This window comes from Rhincodon typus, chromosome 22, assembly GCF_021869965.1.
Source record: "Rhincodon typus isolate 14 chromosome 22, sRhiTyp1.1, whole genome shotgun sequence".
In the NCBI taxonomy this organism is placed as follows: domain Eukaryota; kingdom Metazoa; phylum Chordata; class Chondrichthyes; order Orectolobiformes; family Rhincodontidae; genus Rhincodon; species Rhincodon typus.
The window spans coordinates 48233148-48245252 of NC_063353.1; positions in this window are offsets into that span (position 1 = coordinate 48233148).

Consider the following 12105-nt stretch of genomic DNA (forward strand, 5'->3'; position numbering starts at 1 on the left):
GGACAAACAGGAAGGAAACTAACAACAAGAGTACATGAACACCAACTGGCTACAAAAAGACACGAACAATACTCACTCATCTCAATCCACATGGACAAGGAGAACCACGACTTTGACTGGGACAACACCAAGATCCTGGGACAGGCTAGGCTGAGACAAGCACGAGAATTCCTGGAAGCATGGCACTCCACGAAGCAGGCTATTAATAAACACATTGAACTCGACCCCATATACATTCCACTACGGAGGAAACCCGGAAGTGAGGCAATCCATCGCAATGGACCCCAAAGTTTAAAAACCAGGTGGGAAAACACACCGACACTTCATCAGAGGCTGCACTGAGGATGTTACCAAGCACGGTAACGAAATGTCTGCGGAACAACAAATCAGCTCAGCGATCCAACCAACCTCAACACCCACAACCCGAGTTACAGATCTACTCCAAAACCTTAGACACCATACTTTTGATTCTACAGGCCCAAATACACATTCCTCAGCTACTGGTCTCGGTGAAATTAGTCTGTCTGTAATCTCAGCATCTTATTTATCATGAAGCTGAGTTTCTAACTCGAATATGCAACATGAAGATTACTTATTTCCATCTCCATATCATTACCCCCATCCTTAGTTCATCAGCTGCCGGACTCTCATCTGTGTGTTTGTCAAATCCTGACTCAAGTATTCCATTGCTTTTGACAGTATATTCACCATCCTCTTTAAATTTCAACTTATCCAAAATCTGATCCCTCTAGTGTTTCCTGTGTCAAAGCCTGCTGTCTCTCCACTCTTGCCCCTGCAGTCTTGACCCTTCACTCCTGATCCTTTCCTCCCAGCCCTTCACCCCCAATTTTATGCTTTAAGTCCAGTTACTACCAGCAACTTCTCCAAGTAACAGTTCCATTTGTGTGAAAGTTGCCCGGTTATTTCAACTCGAATGGCAATGTAATTAAGCTAAGTCAAGTCTTACAGAGATGCCCATCCATGTGAAGTTCATATCTGATGCATCCATGAGAACTGTGTACGGGTCTCCTGGTGATAATTCTTTTCCTGAGCTTGGAGGTTCTGAGCTTATTGCAGTGGGTTCTACTTTGGTGTGGATTTGCTGCCTCAGCCCCAACCCCTCTAACTCTGCCATGTCTCTGTGTCGCCTCACTCAGGAAGACTCATCACCTTCCCCCCACCTGCTACCAGCTCGAACAGCTGAACCAGTCACTTCCATCTCACTCAGTCCCTGCCTTGCGCTCTCTCAAAACAGGAGAAAGCAACCCCCAGTAGGGCAGAAAGATCCAAGGCTGGTGATGGGCTGTCTGACATTCCTCACAGAGACAGGATCCTGAGGCTGGCTGCTGCAAACAGCTGGGACCGTCTATGTCCAAGCCTCTGGGCTGGTGTCAGAGGTCACCTGCAACATACTGTGCTGGTCCCCCCTCACTGACGGCTGTTTCCATTGACTGCACTGAGCACTGCTGGCAAGCTTTGTGGCTCTGTGTCTGCACTAAACAACATGGCAAGACTGAATCAGTGGACCTTGGTATGTTTGGCTGAGGGAGCAAGGCAAGACCAGACGGGGATAATATGAGCATCGGGGTAGTCTCAGAGTGAGTGAGCGCTGTGACAGTGAGTGAAGAGCCCGGAGATACAGCCTGGCGCAGTCCCTGAGCTGGGGGAGGTGGGCCTGAGCACACAGTGTCCTTGCTGTAACGTTACAATGAGAGTTACCGAGCAGCCCAAGCGGCAGCATTGAAGGGCAGAGTGTCCTGTAAGGCTTTTGGAGATGTGCTATGATGATGCAGAAAGGCTGGCAAGTGTGCATTGCCAGGGTCCATGGACTTTTTTTTACTCATTCATAGATGAGGGCATTGCTGACTGGACCAGTATCTATTGTCCCTCCTTAATTGCCCAGAAAGTAGTTAAGAATCAAACACATTGCTGTGGGTCTGGAGTCACATGTAGGCCAGACCAGGTAAGGACATTACTGAACCAGATGGGTTTTTCCAACAATCAACAATGGATCCATGGTCATTGTTAGACTCTTAGTTCCAGACATTTTATTGAATTCAAATTCCACATTCTGCCATGATGAGATTTGAACCCAGGTTCCCGGGACTTTTCCTGGGTTTCTGGATTAACAGTCCAGTGATAATACCACTAGGCCATCGCCTTCCAGTATGGGGTGGATTACAGATGTGCAAGGTTACTGCACATGGAGTTTCCTTTGAGAGGTTCGTGCTGGATGCCCAGGATGGAGGTCCTTAGGAGCAATAGCCAGGAACCCGCTCGGACTTTCATGTTGTGATTTCTTGGAGTCTAGCTTCCATGTGGAGGATGGTCTGTTAGGTTACTATAGTAATGAGGTGAGGCATGAAGTTAATGAGACTGACAACAAACATTCACACCTTTCCTATAGAACCAAGTGACAATCTCACCTCAATGCTCAAACTGCTGTTTGAAAGTGCAGTGAGTTGCTCCTGCCGTTGAGGTAAGTCTCACTAAACTTCTCATGTAATAGGTAAGGTAGCAGCAGGGAGGTTGTTTTCACTGGCGGGTGAAACTAGAATGAGGGGGGCATAGCCTCAAAATAAGGGGGAGCAGATTTAGGGCTGAGCTGAGGAGGAACTTCTTCACCAAAAGGATTATGAATCTATGGAATTCCCTGCCCAGTGAAGCAGCTGAGGCTACTTTGTTGAATGTTTTTAAGGCAACAATAGTAAAGGAAATAAGAGTTATGGTGAGTGGGTGGGTAAGTGAAGCTGAGTCCATGAAAAGATCAGCCATGATCTTATTGAATAGCGCAGCAGGCTCAATGGGCCAGATGGCCTACTCCTGCTCGTGGTTCTTATGTTCTTATTCTTCAAGATTTTTCAACATAGCCCATAGTGTTCAGGCACCCATATAATTTCACCCAGAATACCTGAAACCCCTCATCTTGGTATTGATTCTCTTTTGCACCCGACGGGACACTCACATCTTCCAAAAATGTGATGGACACATTTCTACAGATATGACTTATTTTTCTTGTTTCAAAAATTGAAGTAATAGTCTTTGTCTGGAGTGATTGGATTTTTACTTTACAACTTTACACATTCTTGCAATATTAAAATGCCTCAGTGCTCACTTGAGAATCTGCTTGTGACTTTTAAGACAAACCTTTTTCTCTTGAAGCAACGATCCAGACATTTTGGGTAAATTTATCAGACGATTCTGCTTCACGGCTGAGCCAATGGCATTGTGAAAAAGCTGACATTTTTAACAAGCCCTTGTGGATTATTAGCTGAATCTTCACCTAACTCAATTTTACAAACTTTGAACTGAGGTTTTCCATTCCCTCTGGCCAGCCTTAACCTTTCTGTCACTTAAATAGCTTCAGTGTTGTTTCTTTTTGGATGAAATACAAAATTCTAATTAGACCCATTCATTAAGTGAATGTTGAGGTCAAGCCTTTTAAGACACCCTAAAGCACTTTGCAGCCAATTAAGTCCTATTGATGTGTAGCCATGGTTGTAATGTAGAAACACGGCAGCCAATTTGTGCACAGCAGGATCCCACAGGCAAGAATGGGAAAATTGAAAGGTCGGGCAAAAAGGCAGCAGTTCCATGGATGATGAAGAAGCTAGACATTAAAAAGAAGCAGAAGAATGTATGCTTACAATAGCTGGGTATTCAATTGAGAACCAAGCTGAGCACTGAAGGTCCAGAGGGAATTTGTAACTGTAAATATGAGTAGCAAAGGAAACATATGAGAAGAGACTGGTAGAGAATGTTAAAAAGAATCCAAACATCAAATTGCAGGCACAACAATCAAAGGGTAGCAACAGGAAGACCAATTGCAGTGGGATTAATGCATGGAAGCAGGGTGCATGTCTGAGGATTGAAATGAACACTTTGCAGTTGTTTTCACTGAAGAAGAAAGTTGTGCCAAAACAATTGATGACAGAGAATGCAGTGCAGACACTTGAAACATTTACAATTGAAAAGACAAAGATATAAGAAGCTGTCTCCACTGAAAATTGATAAATTAGCAGCACCAGATGAGATGCATCAGATGAAACTGAATAAGGTGAAACTGGAAAATGTGAAGGCATTGATTATAATTTTTCAAACTTACTTAGGCTCCAGATGGTGTCAGTGGACTGAAGAATTGCAAATGTTAGAGCCTTGTTCAAAAAGAGGTGATGGCACTCATTTTCTGAGTATCTGATTATACCAGGAAAGCCAGTCTTCTCTCAGGAACTAATACTCAGACCACAATCAGGTTTGGAATTATTAGGTCACAACATTCAATTCTGCAAATTGGGGCTTATTGTGAGGGCTCCAATCAGGCACTCAGCACAGTTAGGGGGTCACTGAAAGAGAATTAGGGGTTTCAGTTTGTTGGAGAAGGAGATGGGGATAGACACTGGGGAGACTCGACTTAACTGACCCAGATAGAAGGAGTTGAGAGCAGCTGGATGGTTTTGCATTTTTAGAACAAATTCAGGAACATGTTCCCAGAATTATTGAGCAGCAAAATGTTGAAATTCAGGTGTAGCTTCAAAAGTGGGAAGCTTACTGCCTATGTGTTATGGGAAGGTCTCAGAAGCAGTTTGTGAGCGTTATTACTTTAGTGCAGCCAAGGCAATGGAGGTTGGGGAGGGGGTGGTGGTGTGTGGTTGAAAAGCAATAAGCAACAGTTACTTTGTGTGGCTGAGCAAGATCGCAGCTCTGGGAAAACCCAGGCTGGTGAAGCGAGCTGTCTGTGCAAAGCTGCAGATGTATGTATGGAAGGCAGTTCTCAAAGTCCAGGAGATAGTGAACATGAGAGAGCAGGGCCATTGAACAGAATAGCAGCAATTGTTGAGGTAGTCTATAATGGAGTGACTCTTGAGGGGACAGTTTTGAAGCCAGATCAGCAGAAGTGAAGAGATATAAACCTTTATGAACTTTGATGAGATTTGATGACACTCTGTACTGTTAATGTTTGGGGTTGGGGGTGGAGCTGGTTACTGAGAAATCCATAGGGTGTGTCTTGATTGCAGTTGATATTTTTCTATGCTCTGTTGTGCGTTCAGTCACAGTCTATTACCCTGTTTATTCCATGTTGATTCTGGATGTTAAAAACAGGTTTTACATGAACTGAGGTTAGCATGAAGGTCCCTCCTCAACCACTCCCTTGCCTGAGGGGTGGTGACCCTCAGGTTAAACTCACCACCAGTTGTCTCTATCTAATGAGAGGAGTCCTATGGTTTGGTAAAATTATGGTAACCTCACATTTATATGTATTACAGATTGCATTACTGTTTTAACATTGGATAGCAAGTGTTGGAAATTAAGCACCATTATTCCTGATAAAAATGAAAAGAACTGTGGATGCTGTAAATCAGGAGCAAAACAAAATTGCTGGAAAAGCTCAGCAGGTTTGGCAGCATCTGTGAAGGAGAAAACAGTTAACATTTCGGGTCCGGTGACCCTTTCTCAGAACTGATGGTGGCTGGGAAAATGTCAGGAAGGGTCACCAGACCCGAAACGTTAATTCTGTTTTCTCCTTCACAGATGCTGCCAGACCATTATTCCTGAAGTTGTCACAAAAGTTAAAGATTGTTTAAAAACTGCAAAATTCCCCAATTTGCTTGACTTTCAGACCCAGGCTGGCAGAAAGACCATGAGGAATTGGACCATGAGAGGTTGGGACGGCTTTCCGTGAAGAAGAGTGGGTTGAGAGGAGATTTGATTGAGATTTTCAAAATCATGAGGAGTTTAGGCAGAATGGAGAGTGAAACTGTTCCCATTGGTGATAGGATTGAAAACCTAAGCACACACAGATTAATGGTAAATGGAAAAAGAAACAACAGTGTCATAAGAAGAAAGATTTTCATGCTGCAGGTAGTTAGGGTCTGGAATACGGTGCCTGAGAGGCTGGTGGAGGCAGACTAAATCGAGGCTTTCATTGGAGAATTCAATCATTATCTGAAAGGGATCAGGATGGTAAGGTTCCACAGAGCAGGAAGGGAACAAGTGACTTTCAGTGAATTGATGCTGCAGCGGGCCAGAGCAGGCATGATAGACTGTAACCGTGGTGATCTGTCAAGGATGGGAGCGATCCATCTCTTTTATTGAACTTGTGGAGATCCTGAGAGTTGAGTAAAGTAAGCAATAAGAATAAGAAAGTGCAATGAGTACTGCTGGTCATGTGATTAGCCTTCCGTCGCTCAGATTGAGGCTGGAAACGATGGTGGGGAGAGGAGGATGGCTCACCCTCTGATAAACCCCCTAGAAGAATGTCAGTGATCAGCTGACTGATTAGAAACCCAGCCCATAGCCACAATGTCGTGCTTTTGGGCTGAATAAAGTGCTAAACAAATTATGGTGAATAACTTTCTTTATTCATTCACCAGATGCTGGCCAGGCATCATTTATTGCCCATCCCTAATTGCCCAGAGGGCAGTTAAGAGTCAACCACATTGCTGTAGGTCTGGAGTCACACATAGGCCAGACCAGGTAAGGATGGCAGTTTCCTTCCCTGAAGGACATTAGTGAACTGGATGGGTTTTTCCAGACAATTGACAATGGATTCATGGTCATCATTAGACTCTTAATTCCAGATAATAATTGAATTCAAATTCCACCATCTGCCATCGCAGGATTTGAACCCAAGCTCCCAGAACATCAGCTGGATCTCTGGATTAACAGTCCAGCGATAGTACCACTAGGCCATTACCTCCACTCGACTGTCAGAAACACCAAAAGCATTTCCATGTGAATAAATTGAAGGGAACTATCTCTGTTCAGTGTCAGGTAACATGGGAGGGTGAACAGCTTGAGAGTCAAAATGAAATAGCTAGAAAGAGGATTAGGGTCCTGAATGGAGAGTTTAGAGACTTCAGAAAGAAATTGAAAGCAGGAAATAATCTCAGGATTAATCCTGAATACCATGTGCTGGAGAGAAGAGAAATAGGAAGGTTGTGACAATAAGCACACGACAGGAGGATTGTTGTAAGAGGAAGGCCTTCCTGATTTCAGGGCAGTTGGTGCTACACAAGGGCCTCATAGCAGGATGAAGAGTACAGTTCTCATGGGGAGATTGGCTGCTGCAGTTGGGAGTGTTTAAACTAGATTCTTCATGGAATGGGACCATGAGTGAATTCAGATTCAAGAAAAAAAAACTGGTTAATAGAAGTCAAAAAGGAGGAAACAAAAATGGAAGGCAGCAGAAACAGAATGTCTATTATCAAACATGCAACAATATTAAAAAGGCAGAAATGAATGCACTCTATCTCAACACACACACAGCAATCAGAACAAGGTGTGTGAATTAGAGATAGTAGTGTGAATTGATAGCCCAGATAGAGTAAACGGGTATGAATCTATCTGCTGTTATGGAGACCTACCTGGAGGTAACCACGTCTGGCAGATAAATGTTCAAGATTAGTGAACATTTAGGAGAGACAGCAGAAAGGAAAAGTAGGTGGGGTTCAGTTTGATAACTCTCCCTCACCTTTCATGGTCTGCATTTCCTTTAACGGGCTTTGCATGTAAATTAATCCATTGGAAAACACGGGTGATTTACTGGTAGTGGTTGAAAGATCAAAGAAAACACCATGGGTGGTTTCGTGATGGGAAAAACTGTTTAGTTGTGTTCAGGAGCACTTCTGGATATGTACAAAAATATAAAGGTAGGATCAGTATTGAAATGAGAAGAAGTATTAGAAGAGCAAGATGTAGAATTCATTTTAGGGGGAGCTGAGGAACATTGGTTGGAGTTGTTATATGCCACTAATCGATAATGGTACTGTAACAAGGCCAAAATCATGGGTGATTTCAGCCTACATATAATTTCAGTTTTATAGACAACAAGTTGTCATCAGAGATAGTAGGAACTGCAGACGCTGGAGAATCTGAGATAACAGGGTGTAGAGCCAGATGAACACAGCAGGCCAAGCAGCATCAGAGGAGCAGGAAAGCTGATGTTTTGGGCGTGGACCCTTCTTCAGAAATTGGGGAGGGGAAGGGGGTTCTGAAATAAATAGGGAGAGAGGGGGAGGCAGATAGAAGATGGATAGAGGAGAAGATAGGTGGAGAGGAGACAGACAGGTCAAAGAGGAGCCAGTAAAGGTGAGTGTAGGTGAGGAGTTAGGGAGGGGATAGGTCAGTCCAGGGAGGACGGACAGGTCAAGGGGGCGGGATGAGGTTAGTAGGTAGGAGATGGGGGTGGGGCTTGAGGTGGGAGGAGGGTATAGGTGGGAGGAAGAACAGGTTAGGGAGGTGGGGACAAGCTGGGCTGGTTTTGGGATGCGGTCGGGGGAGGGGAGATTTTGAAGCTTGTGAAGTCCACATTGATACCATTGGGCTGCAGGGTTCCCAAGCGGAATATGAGGTTCCTGCAACCTTCGGGTGGCATCGTTGTGGCACTGCAGGAGGCCCAGGATGGACATGTCATCTGAGGAATGGGAGGGGGAGTTGAAATGGTTCGCGACTGGGAGGTGCAGTTGTTTAGTGCGAACCGAGCGTAGGTGTTCTGCAAAGCGGTCCCCAAGCCTCCGCTTGGTTTCCCCGATGTAGAGGAGGCCACAACGGGAACAGCGAATGCAGTGTACCACATTAGCAGATGTGCAGGTGAATATCTGTTTGATGTGGAAGGTCTTCTTGGGCCCTGGGAAGGGGGTGAGGGGGGAGGTGTAGGGGCAGGTGTAGCACTTCCTGTGGTTGCAAGGAAAAGTGCCGGGTGTGGTGGAGCTGGAGGGGAGTGTGGAGCTGACAAGGGAGTCACGGAGAGAGTGGTCTCTCCAGAAAACAGATAAGGGTGGGGAGGGAAAAATGTCTTTGGTGGTGGGGTCGGATTGCAGATGGCGGAAGTGTCAGTGGATGATGCGTTGGATAATTAAGGCGGGAGATTAGAAACAATGGAGTTTTTCCAGACAATCCTCTGGGGAGTCCTTTCAATCCCCTGTGTGAGTGGGCTCAATGCTGGTGCCTTGTTGTTAAAAAAAACACTTTGGATGATTTTTGGATGCCCTGACCTCATCTCTGTGTCCTGACTGATCCAACAAAATGGGACATGGAAAATGGAAAGTGGCAGCATCCAACAGGATTTACAGTGGAATTATTCCACTGATTAATTGAAGAAATGGATCAAGCTCATAACGATCATGCTCTGCACTTTATGTTCGGGAAGAAGCATTGTCTTCAGTGGGAGAGGGGAATAGAGAAAAGCACTGAATCAGCAAGAGGCTATTCCTAAAGCAATTCAACTGAATCATTGAAATTCTGAATCTATCACGACAGAGATGATTAACTTTAAAGAGCATCTTTCTTGCTGCCAAATCGGATCATACTCATTTTTTCTTGTGATTCCTTTTAGCTTCAGTTAATATTTATTGAAATGACATGTCCCCAAGGTACTGACACATAAGAAACAATGGGCTAATGGGCCAAGGAGTGGCAGATGGAATTTAAATTAGATAAATGTGAGGTGTTGCATTTTGGTAAGACAAAGCAGGCAGGACTCATACAGTTAATGGTAGTGTCCTGGGGAGTGTTGCCAAACTAAGAGACCTAAAGGTGTAAGTACGTAATTCCTTGAAAGTGAAATCCCAGGTAGACAGGGTGGTGAAGAAGACATTTGGTACAGTTACCTTCATTGGTCAGTGCACGAATGTATGAGTTGGAAAGTCATATTGTGGCTGTACAGGACATTGGTTGGGCCACTTCTGGAATACTGCATTCAGTTCTGGTCTCCCCCCTGTAGGAAGGGTGTTGTGAAACTTGAAAGTGTTCAGAAAAGATTTATGGGGATTTTGCCAGGATTGGAGGGTGTGAGCTATAGGGATAGGCTGAATAAGCCGGGACTATTTTCTTCGGATTGTTGGAGGCTGAGGGGTGACCTTACAAAGGTTTATAAAAGCATGAGGGGCATGGATAGGATGAATAGCCAAGATCTTTTCCCCAGAGTGGGGGTGTCCAAAACTACAGGGCATAGGTTTAAAAGAGAGGGGAAAGATTTGAAAGGGATCTGAGGGGCAACGTTTTCACGCAGAGGGTGGTGCATGTATGGAATGAGCTGCCAGAGGAAGTGATAGAGGCTGGTACAATTACAACATTTAAAAGACATCTGAATGGGTATATGAATAGGAAGGGTTTAGAGGGATATTTGCCAAATGTTGGCAAATGGGACTAGATCAGTTTATGATATCTGGTCAGTGCAGATGAGGTGGACCGAAGGGTCTGTTTCCATGCTGTATAACTCTTTGATTCTAACCATGGTAACAGGAGTAAGCCATTCAGCCCCTCAAACCTGCTCAACATTTCTAAATTATGGTCAACCATCTGCCTCAACACAATTTTTCTGCATTCTCCCATATCCCTCAATCTCATTAGTATGTAGCAATCTGTCACAGGAATCACCCCGGGATAGAGAATTCCAAAGATTCACTGGTCTCAGTGAAGGAATTCCTCCTTATCTCAGTCCAAAATGGCTTGTCCCTTATCCTGAGATTGTCTCCCTAAATGTTACGTAAGAGGATGCTATGTAAGGAAAACATTCTCAGAGGATTAATGTTTATGTTACATTAGCTCCATGCATTTCATTGATGTCACACACTTTCCATAGAGTTCTATCCAGCTTTCAGAGGGAGTGGATGTATCTGTACCAGCAACATAATGTCCCAGTGATTAAGTCTGAACAAATGTAGTTGTACTTATTGCTGTCATGCAATAAACCCTCTTGTTGTCTGAGAGCATTGCTTCTTCTGTAGATACTGTACAGTGGTATATCCTCTACCACTAGATAGGGCCAAGATAAAGGAAGATTGGTGGCACCAAAAGACATCAAACTACCCTTACCCAGGTAGTAAGGGTATACTGGGCATCGTTACCTCATATGCCAGGGGACTTGGGGAGTTTAAAGTGGACTGGTGTAGGCTCACGTTGATGGTTTAGGTGGGGACTTGGGGGGTTATGAAGTCTTTGGGGTTCACAGGAAGGGTTATCAGGAAGGGGATCTGGATGTTCAGGACCTCACTGACACACAGAGGAAATCACTGGCTGAGGAGCATTCACTCTCATCTTCCATCCTGCTGGTTACTGAAGCTATGCAGATAGGGAGGAAAATGGCTGTGATCCCACTCAGAATGGGTGGGGTAAGGGTCTTGAACTGTGAGAGAAGGGGCACATCAGTGGGAGGGCCATTAGAGGGAACAACACTACACACAGAGCCATGCAGTGTACAGAACACAGACTGGCGGGTCCCTAATCCCTGGTGACCCGTATACATTGGCACCATGTTGGCTGCACACCTCCCTGCCCTAGACATCACTGACCACCTCATTCACACTAACACTGTTGGACGCAGAGGCCAGGGTAAGAATAAGGATGTTTGACCACAAGGAGCGATGGTGCCAGTGGAACCCACTGTCCTGTATACACCTTGTTGCTCTCATTGCCACACACTCAGCTGGTTCTCAACACAGGCATCAATCCCTGGCACATCCCGAATGGACATAAAGTTAACATTGTGCTGGCATACTGACATTCGGGCTGAGGCACAGAATCAAATAAACAGATGTACCGTCAAAATAGAGCAGGTTTTAGAAGTAGAAACATAGGAGATATAAGCAGAACTGGGGCATTCGACCCCTCAAGCTCGCTCCGCCATTCAATATGGTCATAGCTGATCATCGAGCTCAATAATTTAACTCCACCCTCCCCATTACCCTTGAAATCTTTCACCACAAAGAGCTGTATATACCTCCTTCTTGAAAACACAGCATGTTTTGGCCTCAGCCACTTTCTGTGCTAGTGAATCCCATAGTCCTCCCACTCTCTGGGTGAAGAAATTTCTCCTCATGTTAGTCCTAAAAGGTTTACTCCCTCTCCTTAAACTATGACCCCTGATTCTGGACTCCCCCCAACATCGGGAACACCCTTCCTGTATCTAACGTCTTTGGTCTTGTTAGAATATTGTAGGTTTCTGTAAGGACTCCCCTCAGTCTTCTACACTCCAGTGAATAAAATCTTAACCGAGTCAATCTCTCCTCATAGGTTAGTCCTGCCATCTCAGGAATCAAAGGATAACACAGTGTAGAGCTGGAGGAACACAGCAGGCCACGCAGCATCAGAGGAGCAGGAAAGCTG